This window comes from Bufo gargarizans, chromosome 2, assembly GCF_014858855.1.
Source record: "Bufo gargarizans isolate SCDJY-AF-19 chromosome 2, ASM1485885v1, whole genome shotgun sequence".
In the NCBI taxonomy this organism is placed as follows: Eukaryota; Metazoa; Chordata; class Amphibia; order Anura; family Bufonidae; genus Bufo; species Bufo gargarizans.
In genome coordinates, this window is record NC_058081.1 from 391,075,543 (window position 1) to 391,097,692 (window position 22,150).

The following is a 22,150-nucleotide window of genomic DNA, read 5'->3' on the forward strand; positions in this document are numbered from 1 at the left end:
CAGAAATAGTGCTGTGATGTCATAACAATACTAAGTTCATCAATCAGTATTATGTTGTCAGACCTGATTATAGGTGAAGTAAGTTGTATGTATTGCGATAAAATATTCGAATTGGTAGTGGCAATTGGCGCGATCTCGAATAATATGAAAAACTATATCTGCATATAAAGCTATTGTTATGACATGCAAGGAATTTTAATCTAAAACAGTGCTGTAATGTACAATTACTTACCGTGATCAGGAGTTCTTCCTCACTATCTTGAAAGTTGCTGCCAACCATTTTCATCACTTATGTAGCTAGTAGCACATAATAGCGCAATCGAAAAGAATATCACGAATATTGCCACTGCCGCTCATCAATATTTATTACTATGATCATTCGTCCCTACAGAGTTTTATTATTTGTTGGAAGCATAACACTATTTAACCAGGGTGATGTGCTTCCAACAAACTAATATTTCTGGTGCCAACAAATGAACATTTGCTTGCTTTTCGGGTGAACTGCACATTTACAAAAGCCAATTATCAGGGACCAGTGTTTGTACACTTTGTTTGTTCATGCTTAGCCCATAAAAGGGACCCTAATATTGAGCTAAGAACTTAAAATTTACAGTACTTTAGATTTAGACAAAACAATGTAGTGAAACAACCAAATATCTGCAACTCTAGTTGTTTGCACCAAAAAGGAACCTACAGTATCCCTCTGACTTGCAGTCTGACACATATTCCTTAACTTCCTTTTAGAAAGCAGGAACTGTCTTATGCAACATCTACGAGACTGCGATATCATGATCATATAGCATAGCAACTCAATGTGTTTACTTCCAACATGAATTACTAAGAGTTGATGCTGCCATAATTAGATTCTAGGATTGGTTTTAAACATAGAGAATGTGATCATTTGAACCAAGACAGGCTGAGCAAAATTATTGAATACCTTCCACCACTCCTTAAGACACTTTTTTATTTATTTCTAAGGCCTGTGCTATCATAGAATTTTTGACAAGTATAGTGAAAAGGAAATGTCACCAATGTAGGGATATGGCCAAAACATGCAGCATTGCAGGTCATCTTCTAGGATATATGAATTCAAGGTCAATAAATTAAATTCCAGTAATTGTTGCAAATATTATCAAGACTTTGTAATAAGTCAAATATTTGAAACTGATGCCTTCAGCCCTTTTACTTAGTGGAGGGCATTCAGTCAATGTTGCATTCTTACCTCCCTCTTTTCCAGTGAGCGGTTGATGTAGAATGATTTAGAAGCTCTGAATTTATTCCTTAAAGTAGACAGTCGGCTTTTTGTGTTTCTGGCCTCCCAGAAAGAAAAGTCCAAAAACTGAAGGGAACGCTAAGAATGAGAAGAAAGGGACATATTTAGAGATAAGGAATTATTAATGAGAGCAGTCAAGTTCAGTGGAAAATAATAATTTGCTTCACCACTTTTTAAAGACATTTTTAAACAACTGCTCATTGTATCAAGTGAATTTTGGCTTTTCCAAAGGGTTTTACGTGACATGAAGAAAATGCTAAACAAATTTGACAGAAGTTCTAAATATATCCAAGCACTGGTGGCCTAAGCCAGAGGAAAATATCCATCTTCACACTCTTTCAGTCTAGCTGTACACTGACAAATGTTGATGACTACATAAGATTGTTCCATCTACAAACATAACTTCATGAATACACCTTATTGCTTAATAAACATAGAGCTTAAAGACCCCCACTAATATTTATATATGCACAATGACATGATGATGACAACCCCTTCTATTCTGCTTAAGTCATCTAAGGATGAGTTCACATCACATTTTTTCTTATGTTTAACCACTTCAGCCCCCCTAGCTTAAACCCCCTTAATGACCAGACCACTTTTTACAATTCTGCACTACACTACTTTCACGCTTTATTGCTCGGTCATACAACTTACCACCCAAATGAATTTTGCCTCCTTTTCTACTCACTAATAAAGCTTTCATTTGGTGGTATTTCATTGCTGCTTACATTTTTACTTTTTTTGATATTAATCAAAATTGACCAAATTTTTTGCAAAAAAATGAAATTTTTCACTTTCTGTTGTAAAATTTTTCAATTAAAACTACATTTCTATATACATTTTTCTCTAAATTTATTGTTCTACATGTCTTTGATAAAAAAAAATACAATAAGTGTATATTTATTGGTTTGGGTAAAAGTTATAGCGTTTACAAACTATGGTGCAAAAATGTGAATTTACGCACTTTGACTTTCTGAGCACCTGTAATGTTTCCTGAGGTTCTACAATGCTCAGACAGTAGAAACACCCCACAAATTACCCCATTTCAGAAAGTAGATACCCTAAGATATTCGCTGATGGGCATAGTGAGTTCATGGAAGTTTTTTTTTTGTCACAAGTTAGCGGAAAATGATTTTTAGTTTTTTATTTTTTCTTATAAAGTCTCATATTCCACTAACTTGTGACAAAAAATAAAATTTTACATGAACTCCCCATACCCCTCACGGAATACCTTGGGGTGTCTTCTTTCCAAAATGGGGTCACTTGTGGGGTATTTATACTGTCCGGGCATTTTAGGGTACCTAAAGCGTGAGAAGTAGTTTAGAATCCAAATGCGCAAAAAATGCCCTGTGAAATCCTAAAGGTGCTCTTTAGAATTTGGGCCCCTTTGCGCACCTAGGCTGCAAAAAAGTGTCACACATGTGGTATCTCAGTACTCAGAAGAAGTAGGGCAATGTGTTTTGGGGTGTATTTTTACATATACCCATGCTGGGTGAGATAAATATCTCTGTAAAAGACAACTTTTCCAATTTTAGTCATTTTACTGAGATATTTATCTCACACAGAATGGGTATATGTAAACATACTAGGGCTGCAGCTAACGATTATTTGAATAATCGATTAGTTGCCGATTAATTTCTACGATTAATCAATTAATCGGGAAAAACGACAAAATTACAAAACAAAGCGGTTTATATGATTTTACTTGAAAATTATGTTCAAAGGCCATATTAAAACAAATTGTGGATGGCACTGTTATAGGGGGATCTGTGGACGACACTATTATGGGGAGATCTGTGGATGGCGCTGTTATGGGGAGGATCTGTGGACGACACTATTATGGGGAGATCTGTGGATGGCGCTGTTATGGGGAGGGGGATCTGTGGGTGGCGCTGTTATGGGGAGGGGGATCTGTGGGTGGTGCTGTTATGGGGAGGGGGATCTGTGGGTGGCGCTGTTATGGAGAGGGGGATCTGTGGGTGGCGCTGTTATGGAGAGGGGGATCTCTGGGTGGCGCTGTTATGGAGAGGGGGATCTGTGGGTGGCGCTGTTATGGAGAGGGGGATATGTGGGTGGCGCTGTTATGGAGAGGGGGATATGTGGGTGGCGCTGTTATGGAGAGGGGGATATGTGGGTGGTGCTGTTATGGAGAGGGGGATATGTGGGTGGCGCTGTTATGGAGAGGGGGATATCTGGGTGGCGCTGTTATGGAGAGGGGGATATGTGGGTGGCGCTGTTATGGAGAGGGGGATCTGTGGGTGGCGCTGTTATGGAGAGGGGGAACTGTGGATGGCACTGTTATGGAGAGGGGGAACTGTGGATGGCACTGTTATGGAGAGGGGGATCTGTGGGTGGCGCTGTTATGGAGAGGGGGATCTGTGGGTGGCGCTGTTATGGAGAGGGGGATATGTGCACTGTTATGGGGAAGGGGATCTGTGCACTGTTATGGGGAAGGGGATCTGTGCACTGTTATGGGGAAGGGGATCTGTGCACTGTTATTGGCATAACAGTGCACAGATCCCTTTCCCCATAACAGTGCACAGATCCCTTTCCCCATAACAGTGCCATAAACAGATTTCCCCCTCCCCATAGCAGTGCCATAGACAGATTTCCCCCCTCCCCATAGCAGTGCCATAGACAGATTTCCCCCTCCCCATAACAGCCCCGGCCCCGCTGCTCACAGCAGACTAATCACTCACTGCATCTTTATTTTATCTTACCATCGTGACGCTCCAGTAACAACTAACAGGCAGAGCGGAGGGTGGCGTAACGTCACTTACTCACGTGACGCACTGCTCCGCCCACTTTATGAATGAAGGAGGCGGAGCAGTGCGTCACGTGAGTAAGTGACGTTACGCCGCCCTCCGCTCTGCCTGTTAGTTGTTACTGGAGCGTCACGATTGTAAGGTAAAATAAAGATGCAGTGAGTTAAAGTAAACCGTCCGCCCGGCGCCCGCATAGCAACGAATCGGCGATTATTCGATAACTGGATTAATCGACAACGGGTTATCGATTACATCGATTAATCATTGCAGCCCTAAAACATACACCCCAAAACACATTGCCCTACTTCTCCTGAGTACGGCAATACCACATGTGTGACACTTTTTTGCAGCCTAGGTGCGCAAAGGGGCCCAAATTCCAATGAGTATCTTTTAGGAGGGCATTTTTAGGCCTTTGGATTCTCACGCTTTAGGGCCCCTAAACTGCCAGGGCAGTAAAAATACCCCACATGTGACCCCATTTTGGAAAGAAGACACCCCAAGGTATTCCGTGAGGGGCATGGAGAGTTCATAGAAGTTAGTTTTTTTGGCACAAGTTAGCGGAAATTGATATTTTATTTGTTTTTTCTCACAAAGTCTCCCTTTCCGCTAACTTGGGACAAAAAGTTCAATCTTTCATGGACTCAATATGCCCCTCAGGGAATACCTTGGGGTGTCTACTTTCCGAAATGGGGTCATGAGGATCAAAGCGTGAGAAGAAGTCTGGAATATAAATATCTAATAAATTTTATGCATTTGTATTCCGTGAGGGGTATGGTGAGTTCATGTGCGATTTTATTTTTTGTCACAAGTTAGTGGACCATGAGACTTTGTAAGAAAAAAAATAAAAAATCCGATAACTTGTGCCATAAAAAAAAAATCTTCTATGAACTCGCCATGCCCCTCAAAAGTGATCTTTATAGCGCCGCAGCGATTTTACGGTGTTTTTGCAGTGATCACAAAAAAAAAGTTCAGTCACGGCGGTGGGGGCGGACTGAATGCAAGTGTGCGCACAAGATCAGGCCTGATCGGGCAAACACAGCGTTTTTTGTAGAGCCTATAGAACATGTCCTATTCTTGTCCGCAATTGCGGACAAGAAAAGGCATTTTCTATATAGTTCTGGCAATGTGCGGATCCGCAAAATGCGGAAAGCACATTGCCGGTGTCCGTGTTTTGCAGATCCGCTGTGTCCATGTTTTGCGTATCCGTGGATCTACGGATCCGCAAATCCGCAAAACACATACGGACGTCTGAATGGAGCCTTACAGGGGGTGATCAATGACAGGGGGTGATCAGGGGTCAATAAGGGGTTAATAAGTGACCGGGGAGGGTGTACTGTAGTGTAGTGTGGTGCTTGGTGCTACTTATTACAGAGCTGCCTGTGTCCTCTGGTGGTCGAGCCAAGCAAAAGGGACCACCAGAGGACCAGGTAGCAGGTATATCAGACGCTGTTAACAAAACAGTGTCTGATATACCTTTCAAGGGTTAAAAAAAATCGCATCTACAGCCTGCCAGCGAATGATGGCCGCTGGCAGACTGTAGATCCACTGGTTTACCTTGCGATCCTGTGAACGCGCACTCCTGTGTGCACGCGTTCACAGGAAATCTCGCCTCATGCGAGATGACGCGCCGGCGCGTCTAGGAGGAACAACAGGGCCGCCGCCAGGACGCAATCCTGCGTGCGGTGGACCTGAGAAGGTTAAAGAGGACCTTTCACTAGTGTTGGGAGAGCATGCTCACCACCACCAGCATGACCCGCCACATGGCATCAAAGCACCCTAATAGGTGGGCCGAATGCCTGGGTCCACAACCAGTGTCTGCTGGTCACACTACTGCCTCCTCTTCCTCTGTGTTACGTGCTGGCCAATCCCCTGTCCAAGACGCAGGCCCGGATGCCTGCCGCCATGCACCTGGACCTTTGCAAGCACCATCAGCTAGCCTATCCACTACTTTGTCCCAGCGCAGCATACAGATGTCTATACCCCAGGTTTTTGAACAAAAGCGCAAATACCCAGCCACCCTGCTCCTGCCGGTCTGGCAACGCTGCATTAGCGCTTGCAATTGTCAGTTCAATGACTGTTGTGCGACTTGAGCACATGCTGGAACTCAACTTTCCACATGTTGGCAAGGCTTTGTGAGCAGCAGAGGGCAGTAGTGAAATACCAGCTGCAACATGGTCGTTGCCTTTCCAGTCAGCTTCCGCTCTTCACAAGCAATAAGTGGGCATTCATGTCTGACCTCTGTGAGGTTTTATGCAACTTTTAGGAATCAACACAGATGGTGAGCGGCGATAACGCTATTATCAGCGTAAACCATTCTACTTCTGTGTCTACTCAAACGCTCGCTGCTCACCATTAAGGCGGACGCTTTGCATGTGGAAGAGGTGGAAATGGGGGAAGACAGTACACATGGTGATAGCCAGACCACCCTCAGTTCGTCTTCTCAGCACAAATTGGATGATGAGGAGGATGAGCAGGAGACAGAGGGTAGTACCCATGGAAGTTTTATTCCATCTGTTCAGCGTGGATGGGTAGAAGAGGGGGAAGAGGATGAGGAGATTGAGAGTCATCCTCCTGATGAGGACAGCGAAGGCTTGTCTGTTGGGACTCTAGCACACATGGCTGACTTTATGTTAGGCTGCCTTTTCCATGACCCTGGCATTGTACGCATTTTAGCCAACCCCGATTACTGGTTGTTCACCCTTCTGGACCCCGGCTACAAAGAGAACTTCTCATCTCTCATTCCTATGGTGGAGAGGAAGAGCAAAATGGTGCAATACCAGAAGGTCTTTGTGGAAAAGTTGCTCCAAAAATTTCGAGCTGACAATGCTGGCTGCAGAGTATGTAGTTCCTTGGCCAACCGAAGAGGGGAAACTAGGGGAACACACAGCAGTTCCAACAGAGGCAGGACAACACTCTCCAAGGCCTGGGACAGTTTTATGACACCACGCCATCACCCTCAACCTAATGAGCGGCCTAGTGTCACAAGGAGGGAAACATTTTGCAAGATGGTGAAGGAGTACGTAGCAGACTGTGTCAGCGTCCTCAGTGATCCCTCTGTCTCTTACAACTATTTTGTGTACAAGCTGGACACGTGGAACGAACTGGCGCTCTTTGCTTGCCCCGCTGCCAGCGTTTTTTCAGAGCGTGTATTTAGTGCTGCTGGGGGCAAAATAACTGATAAGCGCATCCGACTGTCAACTGAAAATGCTGACCGGTTGACTCTTATAAAAATAAACAAGGCCTGGATTGCCCCTGACTTCTATACTCCACCAGAGGAAAGCGTCTGAACATAAAGGCACTCTAAATGTGGCTTTTATGGTGTATTGAATACACTATATTCCCATGCACCCTTTCCAGCACTAAAAAGGGTATATGGTTCGATCTCCCTTTTCTTGTCCTCTTCCTCCTCCTTCATCATATCAACATGCTTATTAGGCTGCCTTCGCTCCTAATGTTTTAGAAGGTCAGCTCGGCAGCAGGCTCTCACCCATAATGTTTTAGAGGGTCACCAGCAGGACCTCACCCATAATGTTTTAGAGGGTCACCAGCAGGCCCTCATCCATAATGTTTTTGAGGGTCACGAGCATGCCCTCAACCATAATGTTTTAGAGGGTTAGCTCAGCAGCAGACCCTCACCGCTAAATTTTTAGATGGTCAGCTCGGCAGCAGGCCATTGCCTATAATGTTTTAGATGGTTAGCACAACGGCAGGCCCTTACCCACAACATTTTTCAGATTGTCAGCTCGGCAGCAGGCCCTCGCCCATAATGTTTTAGATGGTCAGATCGGCAGCAGGCCCTTGCCGACAATTTTTTTTAGATGGTCAGCTCGGCAGCAGGCCCTCACCCATAATGTTTTTTAGATGGTCAGCTCAGCAGCAGGCCCTCACCCCTAATGTTTAGAGGGTCACCAGCAGGCCATCAATCATAATTTTTCAAGGGTGTGTATGATGCCCTCCTTTAAGTGTAATAAAGGGTGTATTGGAGTGCCAGTTCCTTGTAATTTTTGGCAGCCCTTTCCCCTAGTGCATAGTATTTATGAGTGTAGGAGTCCCACTACCTGAACAATTGTACCACAATGTGAATGAGGCCCTCCTTTATGTGATATACCGGTTGTATCGGAGTGCTTCTTCCTTGTAATTTTTGGCAGCACTTGCACGTTATATACAACTAAATATACAGGAAAGAATTCCTATTATTGTCAGTCTGTAAAAGTGGCGTCCTACTTGGACAACATCGTTCCCAGCAGCAACCTGGGAGTCTAAGAAGCATCTAGACATCCTCCCCATGCTGTTCCCGAACCATTTCAGTGGTGTTTCCATCAATTTCTGACCTTTTCCTATGAACCAGACACCCTCCCCAGATCGGAGCAGGGGTGCCTGGTTTAATGCTCGGGTTCTTCCATTGACTTCCATTGTGCTCGGGTGCTCGGAGCACCCAAGCATCCCAAGGTGTTCTACTCGAGCACCCGAGCACTTTGGTGTTCGACCAACACTACCTTTCACCACTCCTGACATGCCTGTTTTAAAAGCTTCATGCATTCCCCATGTGTTAACAATTATGAAGCATCTATTCTTATGTCTGTATGTTGTACCATTCCTTTATTATTTGCACTAGAAGTTATAATTGAATTGCTATTAGCCTTCAGTAATTGTACAGAGGGGAGGTAACAAGTTGGGTATGTGTACCTACACAGACTCACACTTGTTACCTCCCCTCTATAACCTTACTGCAGACTGCTAGCAATTCATTCATAACTTCTAGTGCAAATAATACAGGAATGGCACAACATGCAGACATAAGAATAGATGCTTCATAATTGTTATTACATGGGGAATGCATGAAGCTAATAAAACAGGCATGTCAGGAGCAGTGAAAGGTCCTCTTTAACGTATGCAAAAAACATATATGTTAACGTTGAGTTCCACTGTAAGAAAAACATATACACAGCGCCGTATTGTATGGTTTTCCATCATGCAAAGTCCAGTAGAAAACATATATTTAAATATACTTTTTTTTTTTTTTACAATGAAACTCTAGGGTGACAGATATTACAGTATGGCATCTGTCTGGAGTATCTGTTTACCGTATACATTCCTCTTCAGATGCACTTTCCCCAAGCGGAAATCGGGGAAAGCACCGTGTTCTATAAATAAGCCTATGATGCTGTGCACTCCCGTGTGCACGATGTATGCCGCTCTGGGACATATGGCCCGCTCACGGACTGTATGTCTCGGAGGTCATATGGTCGTGTGCATAAGCCCATACACAGAGAATGCTATTAATCACTGATAACACCTACCCCATGTACAGCTATCAGAGGCTGACAGCAATCTATGTATATACACTTACACAGCGAATGCTATCAATAGCTACTATTATACTAGCAGATATAATCTTCCCTCAAAGCAGCAGAAAAAATAACAATGGCATCCCCATCTACCATAGAGTTTTATAATTTGTACTTATTGCTACAGAAGGACAATATGTTATAGTAAACCAGCAAAAAATGTATTTAAATGAGTAAGGCCTCATGCACACGACCGTTTTTGTGGTCCGCATCCGAGCCGCATTTTTTGCGGCTCGGGTGCGGACCCATTCACTTCGTGGCCCCGCAAAAAAAATATAGCATGCCCTATTCTTGTCCGTTTTGCGGACAAGAGTAGGCATTTCTACAATGGGCCGACCGTTCGCAAATTGCGGACCGCAAAAAACAGCATGGTCTTGTGCATGAGGCCTAAATGAGTGGATTAATGACTTTAACCACTTAACATCCGGCCCATTTGCCCCCTTCCTGACCAGGCCTAATTTTGCAAATCTGAGATGTGTCACTTTATGTTGTAATAGCTTTGGAACACTTTTATTTATCCAAGCCATTCTTTGATTGTTGATATACAGTACAGACCAAAAGTTTGGACACACCTTCTCATATAAAAGAGTTTTCTTTATTTTCATGACTATGAAAATTGTAGATTCACACTGAAGGCATCAAAACTATGAATTAACACATGTGGAATTATATACATAACAAAAAAGTGTGAAACAACTGAAAATATGTCATATTCTAGGTTCTTCAAAGTAGCCACCTTTTGCTTTGATTACTGCTTTACACACTCTTGGTATTCTCTTGATGTGCTTCAAGAGGTAGTCACCTGAAATGGTCTTCCAACAGTCTTGAAGGAGTTCCCAGAGATGCTTAGCACTTGTTGGCCCTTTTGCCTTCACTCTGCGGTCCAGCTCCCCCCAAACCATCTTGATTAGGTTCAGGTCCGGTGACTGTGGAGGGCAGCACCCCATCACTCTCCATCATGGTTAAATAGCCCTTACACAGCCTGGAGGTGTGTTTGGGGTCATTGTCGTGTTGAAAAATAAATGATGGTCCAACTAAACGCAAACCGGATGGAATAGCATGCCGCTGCAAGATGCTGTGGTAGCCTTGCTGGTTCAGTATGCCTTCAATTTTGAATAAATCCCCAACAGTGTCATCAGCAAAGCACCCCCACATCATCACACCTCCTCCTCCATGCTTCACGGTGGGAACCAGGCATGTAGAGTCCATCCGTTCACCTTTTCTGCGTCGCACAAAGACACGGTGGTTGGAACCAAAGATCTCAAATTTGGACTCATCAGACCAAAGCACAGATTTCCACTGGTCTAATGTCCATTCCCTGTGTTCTTTAGCCCAAACAAGTCTCTTCTGCTTGTTGCCTGTGCTTAGCAGTGGTTTCCATGAAGGCCTGATTCACACAGTCTCCTCTTAACAGTTGTTCTAGAGATGTGTCTGCTGCTAGAACTCTGTGTGGCATTGACCTGGTCACTAATCTGAGCTGCTGTTAACCTGCGATTTCTGAGGCTGGTGACGCGGATGAACTTATCCTCCGCAGCAGAGGTGACTCTTTGTCTTCCTTTCCTGGGGCGGTCCACATGTGAGCCAGTTTCTTTGTAGGGCTTGATGGTTTTTGTGACTGCACTTGGGGACAAATTTTTCGGACTGACTGACCTTAATTTCTTTAAGTAATGATGGCCACTCGTTTTTATTTACTTAGCTGCTTTTTTTTTTTCCATAATACAAATTCTAACAGTCTATTCAGTAGGACTATCAGCTGTGTATCCACCTGACTTCTTCACAACGCAACTGATGGTCCCAACCTCATTTATAAGGCAAGAAATCCCACTTATTAAACCTGACAGGGCACACCTGTGAAGTGAAAACCATTTCAGGAGACTACCTCTTGAAGCTCATCAAGAGAATGCCAAGAGTGTGCAAAGCAGTAATCAAAGCAAAAGGCGTCTACTTTGAAGAACCTAGAATATGACATATTTTCAGTTGTTTCACACTTTTTTGTTATGTATATAATTCCACATGTGTTAATTCATAGTTTTGATGCCTTCAGTGTGAATCTACAATTTTGATAGTCATAAAAATACAGAGAACTCTTTGAATGAGAAGGTGTGTCCAAACTTTTGGTCTGTACTGTATTTCACCTTTATTTATGAAAAAATCCCAAATTTACCAAAAATTTTGAAAAATTCACAATTTCAAAAATTTCTATTTATCTGCTTTTAAAACAGAAAGTGATACCTCATAAAATATTTATGACTTAACATTCCCCATATGTCTACTATGTTGGCATCATTTTCTAAATGTAATTTTATTTTTTTAGGACGTTAGAAGGCTTAGAATTTTAGAAGCCTATAGCACAGACCTGTCACTTACCTACTGGTAAGTGACAGGTCTGTGCTATAGGCAATGCGCCGCACAGACCTTTCACTTACCAGTAGGAGGAGCTCCCGGCCGGACACAGACATCGCAGCTCGCAGGTAAGTATGAAACTTCTACAAATTGCTAAGTAACCATGGCAACCGGGACTGCAGTAGCGTCCCGGTTGCCATGGGTACCGATCGGAGCCCCAGCGATTACACTGGGACTCCGATCGGTACTCTCCACTGCCACCAATGATAGGGGGGAGATTTTAATTAGGAGGGGGAGGGAGGGGAGAGGGCCCACTGGCCACCAACGAGTTAACTACAGCGGAGGGAGGGGGGGCCCACTGACACCAATGAGTTAACTACAGGGGAGGGAGGGGACCCCACTGGCCACCAATGAGTTGGTCAAATCTCTTTTTATTGTTTTCCAGGAAATATAGCTTGTACATAATAAATGCAGATCATGTATAAACATCACAAAGCAGATGACAGATTACAAATAACCACATTATCATATTCCAAGACATTTTGGGCTTCCAGGGTATCAACCCGACAATACAGGCAGGTGGTCCATTGCAATCACGCAAAACATATTTGCCATTCCCTAGATGTATAATTAAGTGCTTGGAGAAAAACAGACATAAGGGTAGAGAAGAAAAAATAACAACATACAAAAACAAATGGGGGTCCTGTCTTCCCCGGCCTCCTCAAAATCACCTCTTTTCAACACCTTAAGGTGTGTCTCCAAAATGGCTGGTTCACTTAAATTTTTCTAGATTCATCGAAATTGTCTCCTTCCCTCCTTATCACATATTTTAACCATGGTTCCCATACTCGCAAATATCTCTCTCTAGTATGGTATGTCCACCCCACTAATTCTTCCATTCTGCATATGTCTGCCATTTTGTCATGCCACATCTCTAAGGACGGTGGCTCCTTATCTCTCCATTTTACAGGTATTAATAATTTGGCTGCTGCTATCATGTATGTGGGTAGGCACGTTTTGCCCGGTCTGAAGTCCTTCCTGGGCAGCCATAGTAGGACCAATTTCGGTGAGAGCTTCAGGTTCACACAACAGATCTGGTTAATCGCTTTTTCGACACCCTCCCAGAATTTCTTCAGCCTCGGGCAAAACCACCAAATATGTGACAGCGTTCCCCTACCTTCCCCACACCTCTAACAGAGATCATCTTGTCCCAACCCCACTTGATATAACCACTCGGGTGTTCTGTACCATCTAGTGAGTATTTTCAGGGAGTTTTCTTGTGTTAAGATGCACTTAGAGAAACCATCCGAATCCTCCAGCACACAATCCAACTCTTTCTCCCAAGCTTCCACATAAGAAGGAGAGCTATCACCACTATCCCTCATCAACTGTTTGGGGTGCAGTATGTATGTTTCTAGCCAGGTAGGTTCCTCCAGAGGAACAAACTTAGACTTTTTGAATTTGGCACATGTGTTCTCGAAGTCCTGTCCCTGAAGGAAATCCCACTTTATACTATTACTTTCACCAAGGGAGGTATAATATCCTTGCTGGACAGTAGATTTCACTAAATCCCCTACTACTACTACTCCCGGCAGCGACTTCCAAATGGGACTGGTCTCAACATGAGATGAGCTCAAGATCTGAGGTAACATTCTAAGTGGCGTTAGAGGTGACAGCTTCCCCTTCCCCATATTAAGTGCTTTTGTCTTATTACAAGCTATGACAGTTCCTTGTGTGATAACACTAAGTATTGCATTTTTATCTGGCTTTTTAAAGGGGAACCACAGCATATAGTCCGCTGAATAATCTAAAAGAGTGAGTTCCATATCTATATGCATGGACAAGGGACAAGGTCTCGCCAGGGCAACCCATCTCTCCAAGTGAATGGCTTGAATATACTGTTCTATCCCTGGAAGTGATATACCTCCTTGTTTCTTCCTTCTAGTAAGTAGTTTGAAGGGGAGTCTAGCCTTTTTGTTTGCCCAAATATATCTCCCAATCGCCAATCTAAGCTTGGCTATAAAATTGGCTGGTAAGTGCAGAGGCAGAGATCTAAGGGTATATAATAGTTGGGGTAGTACATAGACCGTAACTACATTCTTCCTACCTAGCCAGGACAAGAATGGCAAAGAGTTTTTGGATAAGAAGACTTCAATCTTTTTCAGCAGAGGAGGGAAGTTTATCCTGAACAGCAGTCCCGGGTCCTTAGATATATTGACACCTAGATATTTAATAGAGGTCGGAGGCCACTTAAAGGGTGTCATACCTTTAAGCCTATCTTGTTGTGTGTTTGAGAGAGATACCCCTAGTGCTTCTGATTTATCTACTGTATATTCCTGCGTATAAGACAACTTTTTAACACATGAAAATCTTCTCAAAAGTCGGGGGTCGTCTTATACGCCGGGTATGGCGGGCGCTGCAGTGCCGGGACGCCCGAATTATCAACAGAGAGAGCCCGGGCTATTGCCTTGTATCCCCAGCAGCTGAGAGCTGCGATGTAACCCACGGCATATGCCCCCCCCTGCGCTGTACCTTGTATACCGCCCCCTGCTCTGTACCTTGTATGCCTCCCCCCTGCTCTGTACCTTGTATGCTCCTTGTACCGCCATCCTCCCGGCCGCTCGCATCTCGCTCCTACGCATGTGTAAGATTTCATGCGGCGAGCGTGGATACACGGGATCCTCACGGCCGCTCGCATTTCGCTCCTACGCATGTGCGAGATTTCATGCGGCGAGCGTGGATACACGGGATCCTCACGGCCGCTCGCATTTCGCTCCTGCGCATGTGCGAGATCTCCGTGCGGCGTATCTAAGTGCGGCGCAGATGTGCATATGTGAATGTGAATATGAAGAATAACATAACAAAAACATGTTCAGGGTATAGGTGGCACATGTTTAGGGTCTGGGAGGCAGGGAGGGAGGACAAGGAAGGTGGTGGGATGCAGGGATGGTGGTGATACCATGGGATGGCGGTGGTACCTAGGGATGGTGGTGGGATGCAGGGATGGTAGTGGTATCTAGGGATGGTGGTGGGATGCAGGGATGGTGGTGGGATTCAGGGATGGCAGAGGTACCCAGGGATGGTGGTGGGATGCAGTAATGTACTGCTGTGTGTTGAAAAAGGGGTAGTCTTATACGGCGAGTATATCCCAAACTCTATATTTTCAGTGTAAAAGTTGGGGGTCGTCTTATACGCCGGCATATACGGTAGGTTAATCTTAAAATTGGACAGCGTCCCAAACTGTTGGAAGATACTTAGGACTTCAGGCATAGCGTTTAGTGGGTCGGTTAGTATGAGAAGCAAGTCATCAGCAAACGCTGCCATTCTTTGAGTAAATGTGCCTAACTGCAATCCCCGGATAGCTGGGCTTTGTCTAAATTTAAGGAGTAAAGTCTCCAGGGTAAGAATAAAAAGTGTAGGGGATAATGGGCATCCCTGTCGCGTGCCATTGCATATCGAGAAGGCGTCCGACCGAGTTCCATTTACCATAATTCACGCCGATGGGGACGAGTAAAGTGAAAATATGGCATTGATGAACTGTTCAGGAAAATTGAATGCTTCCAATGCGTTGCGCATATATAGCCAACTGACTCTGTCGAACGCCTTCTCTGCATCGGTTCCCAGCAGTACCAGTGGGGTCCCATTCCGCTTAGCGTAGCAGACACTGTGAACCACTCTACTAACATTATGCCTCCCCTCCCTTCCCGGCACAAAACCCACTTGCTCTTCCCCCACAAGCCCAGGCAACAACTTAGATAACCTCGCACTCAGCAATTTAGCCCACCACTTTAAATCAGTGTTGAGCAGGGAGATTGGTCTGTAACTTCCACAGGCTTCCTGGTCCTTCCCTTCCTTACGGATTACTGTAATATGTGCTGCCTGAGCCTGGGGGGGAAGAGTCTCTCCTTGGAGCAGAGAATTACATAGGCCAACAAAGTAAGGGACGAGTATATCTCTGAACTTTTTGTAGTACGCAATGGGAAACCCATCGGGGCCAGGGCTTTTCCCCAGTGGTATGGTGTCCAAAACTCGCTTCACCTCCTCTGCTGTAAAGGGTCTAAGCAAATCTAAGCCATCCGCCTCTGAGATGGCAGGGATTTTAATGGATTTAAGGAATTCTTTAATCTGTGAGGCCACGTCAAGACCTCCGCCCCCGTCCCCTAGGTTATACAGGGATTCATAAAACTTACGGAACTCCTCAGCAATGGCGGGCGTAGTTGTAAATCTGCTTCCATTCAAGGATTTAATCGCTTGGATAAAGGACTTATCTCTCTGGTGTTTTAGAAGAGCAGACATCAATTTAGTGCTTTTATTACAATGTAGGTAATGTTTAAAACGAAGGGCTTGTAGATTTTTGGCCGATCTAACATTAAGGCCACCAATAAGTTAACTACAGGGAGGGAGGGGGGCGGCCACACTGGCCACCAATGAGTTAACTACAGGGGAGGGAGGGGGGCGGCCGCACTGGCCACCAGTGAGTTAAAAACAGGGGGGGGGGGGGGGTCAGCACCTGCCAGGCAGCAGGGGGCAGTCATGTACACAGTTTTTCAGTGTATTCTAACCTGAAGCATCCCCATCACCATGGGAACGCCTCTGTGTTAGAATATACTGTCGGATTTGAGTTTCACGATCTAACTCATATCCGACAGTATATTCTAACATAGAGGCGTTCCCATGGTGATGGGGACGCTTCAAGTTAAAATATACCATCGGATTGGAGAAAACTCCGATCCGATGGTATAAAAGGGACTCCTGACTTTACATTGAAAGTCAATGGGGGACGGATCAGTTTGCAATTGCACCATATTGTGTCAACGTCAAACGGATCCGTCCCCATTGACTTGCATTGTAATTCAGGACGGATCCGTTTGGCTCCGCACGGCCTGGCGGACACCAAAACGACTTTTTTTTCATGTCCGTGGATCCACCAAAAATCAGGTCACGGATCACGGACCTACGGACCCCGTTTTTGCGGACCGTAAAAAAAACGGTCGTGTGTATGAGGCCTTACGAACATTTTAAGTGGTGGAAAGGGTACTTTTCAGCAAACAGGTAACTCACAAACGGCAGAAATACTACAGAAAGCATTTCAAAGTACACATTTGTAAAAATTTAAAATGACTAGCAGAGCCCAATTTTTCACTTTCACAAGGGGTTAAAGGAGAAAATGCACCCCAGTATATGTTCCCCATTTCTTGACTTTTTGCAAACATTCCATATGTGTTTGTAGCCTGTTGTATTGGTGCACAGCAGGTCTCTAGAGACAAAGTGCAAAACCTCAAGATGTGACCCCATTTCAGAAAGAGCACCCCCGTACAAACATTTTAAGTTGTGGAAAGGGTACTTTTTAGCAAACAGGTGACTCACAGAAGGCAGAAATACTAGAGAAAGCATTTCAAAGCACACATTAGTAAAAATGAAAAATTACTAGCAGACCCCATTTTTTCACTTTCACAAGGGGTTAAAGGAGAAAATGCACCCCAGTGAATGTTCCCCATTTTCTCCCCTTTTTTTTCAAACACCCCATATGTGCTTGTAGACTGTTGTATTGGCAGACAGCAGGTATCTAGAGGCAAAGTACCAAAAAAATTTTTGCAGACCTGAATAAACAGACATGTATTTTAGGTGCCATGTCGTATTAAATAAATTTCCTGAGGTCCCCAGAAATGAATAACCCCAAGAAGTAGCCCCAATTTGGAAAGAGCACCCACATACAAACATTTTAAGTGGTAGAAAGGGCACTTTAGACGACAAAACAGGTGTATTAGAGAAATTCATATGTAGCGGTTAGTGAAAAGTTGATATGAGTTAATAGCTCTGTGGACAAAATCAGTTATAAGGTGGTAAAATAACAGGGTACCTCAAGTATGAAATTGTTCCATGGATGAGTGATAGATTCTGAAACAATCCTTTAAGCACAGGCCAGGTTTTTCAGAGCAGGTTTCGCAATGGTGAATGGGGTCTTTCCTTATCCCCCTTATGTTTTTTGGGTCCTTCCCTTTCTCGCTGTTTGGGGAACTTCACCAGGAAATTGTTGCCCTGGTACAACTCGGGCACCGTAACTTGCAGAAGTACTGGGCCCTGGATTGCTTGGTTAGAAAAAAATAGGGACTTTATCACCACCTCTTGAAACTGTAGGAATGTTCTTGGATGGCCTCTAGATTTGAAAAGCACAAACACATTGTACAGCACCATCTGTACGAGGTGCACGGCCAGCTTTTTGTACCACACTTTTGTTTTTCGTGTGGCATTGTAGGGGTTCAGAACTTGATCTGAAAGATCAACCCCATGTGTATTTTGTACTCCAGGATGCAGTCTTGTTAGGGGACAGTGGTTGTGGTACCACATGCAGTGGCAGAGGAGCTGGTGTTAGTGCGAATGGTGGTCAGTAAAAGGACATCCCTTTTGTCCTTGTACTTAACCACCAACATGTTCTCATTGAGGAGAGCACGGCTTTCTCCTTTTCTTAGTGGTTGCCCTACCAGGGATCTAGGGAGGGAGGTCTCTTTTTTTTTGCTCTACCAGGGATCTAGGGAGGGAGGCCTCTCTAATTTTTGCATACTGTGCCGCACACCACAGTACCACTGGAAATTAGAAACTGGAAGACTGCGGTAGACTCGTGTAGTAATTATCCACGTACAGATGAAAACCCTTATCCAGCAGTGGGTGCAGTAAGTCCTACACTATTTTCCCACTAACTCCTAGGACGGGGGGGGGGCATTCTGGGGGTTCAATCTGGGTGTCCCTCCCTTTGTAAACCCGGAACTTGTGAGTGTACCCAGAGCTACTCTCACAGATTTTATTACTTTTTATGCAATACCTTCATACTGGCGGAATCTTATCCTCCCTTTGAAAAGTAATAAGGACTTGTCTACACCGACATTTTTTTCTGGGGTGTACACTTCTGAAAACTGCATTAAAGCGGTCAAGGATGGGCCTAATTTTGTATAGACGGTCAAATGCGGGGTCATTCTAGGGTGGGCACTGTGCATTATCGTTGTAATGCAAAAATTTCAGGATTGCTTGGAATCGATTACAGGCCATGGCATTACTGTAAATTTAAGTGTCGTACAAGACATCCACACTCCAATACTGAGTAATCTTTGTAACATAGTAACTGTAACGGATCTCCTGGCACCCCGACTGAGTACCTCAGTTTACGGATGCGCCTAGCATTTTCCTGAGGCTTCCAAGCACTTTGGCAGACACCACAATCACCGAACCAGCATATAAATCCTCTCCCAGCAATGAATGCTGTAGGCAGTTGAATAGGAACCATACGAATAGGTTTTCACTCCTAGCAGTCAAACTGGGACAGCATGCAATAAATCCTCCCCCAAGAATGAGACGACACTTCACCTTGAGGTTTAAAACAGGAACTCCCTTTATTTTAACACAAGCATTGATTTATACACATCTTCCAACAAGGTACCACCCACAGGCTCTGCAAAAACAGCCAATCATATGTATCTACAGTATTTAAACCTTCCCAGCAATTGTACACAAAATCCCCTTCCCTCTGTCTGTAACGCAATAAACAAAACACAATGAGCATTGTCTGAGACGTAATTAACCAACACAATAAGCATTGTCTCAGACGCAATCCACAAAATACAATTATCAAACGTAATGGACTAACTTGAACCCTGGCATACACATATACAATGTAACCGAACACATAATAACATGCATAGTATTTAAGACAGCCTGAATGCAATCTGCTACACATTCTTAACCACTTCAGCCCCGCTAGGTGAAACCCCCTTCATGACCAGAGCACTTTTTACACTTCGGCACTACACTCCTTTCACCGTTTATCGCTCGGTCATGCAACTTACCACCCAAATGAATTTTACCTCCTTTTCTTCTCACTAATGGAGCTTTCATTTGGTGGTATTTTATTGCTGCTGACATTTTTACTTTTTTTGTTATTAATCAAAATGTAACGATTTTTTTGCCAAAAAATGACATTTTTCACTTTCAGCTGTAAAATTTTGCAAAAAATTACACATTTTGATTGCAAGGTACTTCTCACACATTTGGGCCCCTAAATTGCCAGGGCAGTATAACTACGCCACAAGTGACCCCATTTTGGAAAGAAGACACCCCAAGGTATTCCGTGAGGGGCACGGCGAGTTCCTAGAATTTTTTATTTTTTGTCACAAGTTTGCGGAAAATGATGATTTTTCTTTTTTTTTCTTTTTTCCTTACAAAGTCTCATATTCCACTAACTTGCGACAAAAAATAAAAGATTCTAGGAACTCGCCATGCCCCTCACGGAATACCTTGGGGTGTCTTCTTTCCAAAATGGGGTCACTTGTGGCGTAGTTATACTGCCCTGGCAATTTAGGGGCCCAAATGTGTGAGAAGTACCTTGCAATCAAAATGTGTAAAAAATGGCCTGCAAAATCTGAAAGGTGCACTTTGGAATATGTGCCCCTTTGCCCACCTTGGCAGCAAAAAAGTGTGACACATCTGGTATCGCCGTACTCAGGAGAAGTTGGGGAATGTGCTTTGGGGTGTCATTTTACATATACCCATGCTGGATGAGAGAAATATCTTGGCAAAAGACAACTTTTCCCATTTTTTTATACAAAGTTGGCATTTGACCAAGATATTTTTCTCACCCAGCATGGGTATATGTAAAATGACACCCCAAAACACATTCCCCAACTTCTCCTGAGTACGGCGATACCAGATGTGTGACACTTTTTTGCTGCCAAGGTGGGCAAAGGGGCACATATTCCAAAGTGCACCTTTCAGATTTTGCAGGGCATTTTTTACACATTTTGATTGCAAAGTTCTTCTCACACATTTGGGCCCCTAAATTGCCAGGGCAGTATAACTACGCCACAAGTGACCCCATTTTGGAAAGAAGACACCCCAAGGTATTCCGTGAGGGGCATGGCGAGTTCCTAGAATCTTTTATTTTTTGTCGCAAGTTAGTGGAATATGAGACTTTGTAAGGAAAAAAGAAAAAAAAAGAAAAATCATCATTTTCCGCAAACTTGTGACAAAAAATAAAAAATTCTAGGAACTCGCCGTGCCCCTCACGGAATACCTTGGGGTGTCTTCTTTCCAAAATGGGGTCACTTGTGGCGTAGTTATACTGCCCTGGCAATTTAGGGGCCCAAATGTGTGAGAAGTACCTTGCAATCAAAATGTGTAAAAAAAATGGCCTGCAAAATCTGAAAGGTGCACTTTGGAATATGTGCCCCTTTGCCCACCTTGGCAGCAAAAAAGTGTGACACATCTGGTATCGCCGTACTCAGGAGAAGTTGGGGAATGTGTTTTGGGGTGCCATTTTACATATAACCATGCTGGGTGAGAGAAATATCTTGGCAAAAGACAACTTTTCCTATTTTTTTATACAAAGTTGGCATTTGACCAAGATATTTTTCTCACCCAGCATGGGTATATGTAAAATGACACCCCAAAACACATTCCCCAACTTCTCCTGAGTACAGCGATACCAGATGTGTGACACTTTTTTGCAGCCTAGATGCGCAAAGGGGCCCAAATTCCTTTTAGGAGGGCATTTTTAGACATTTGGATCCCAGACTTCTTCTCACACTTTCGGGCCCCTAAAAAGCCAGGGCAGTATAAATACCTCACATGTGACCCCACTTTGGAAAGAAGACACCCCAAGGTATTCAATGAGGGGCCTGGCGAGTTCCTAGAAATTTATTATTTTTTGCATAAGTTAGCGGAAATTGATTTTTTGGTTTTTTTCTCACAAAGTCTCACTTTCCGCTAACTTAGGACAAAAATTTCAATCTTTCATGGACTCAATATGCCCCTCAGCGAATACCTTGGGGTGTCTTCTTTCCGAAATGGGGTCACATGTGGGGTATTTATACTGCCCTGGCTTTTTAGGGGCCCTAAAGCGTGAGAAGAAGTCTGGAATATAAATGTCTAAAAATGTTTACGCATTTGGATTCCGTGAGGGGTATGGTGCGTCCATGTGAGATTTTATTTTTTGACACAAGTTAGTAGAATATGAGACTTAGTAAGAAAAAACAAAAACAAACAAAAAATTTCCGCTAACTTGTGCCAAAAAAAATGTCTGAATGGAGCCTTACAGGGGGGGGGGGGGGTGATCAATGACAGGGGGGTGATCAATGACAGGGGGGTAATCACCCATATAGACTCCCGGATCACCCCCCTGTCACTGATCACCCCCCTGTAAGGCTCCATTCAGACATCCGCATGATTTTTTACGGATCCATGGATACATGGATCGGATCCACAAAACACATGCGGACGTCTGAATGGAGCCTTACAGGGGGGTTATCAATGACAGGGGGTGATCAGGGTGATCACCCCCCTGTCACTGATCACCCCCCCTGTAAGGCTCCATTCAGACATCCGCATGATTTTTTACGGATCCATGGATACATGGATCGGATCCACAAAAC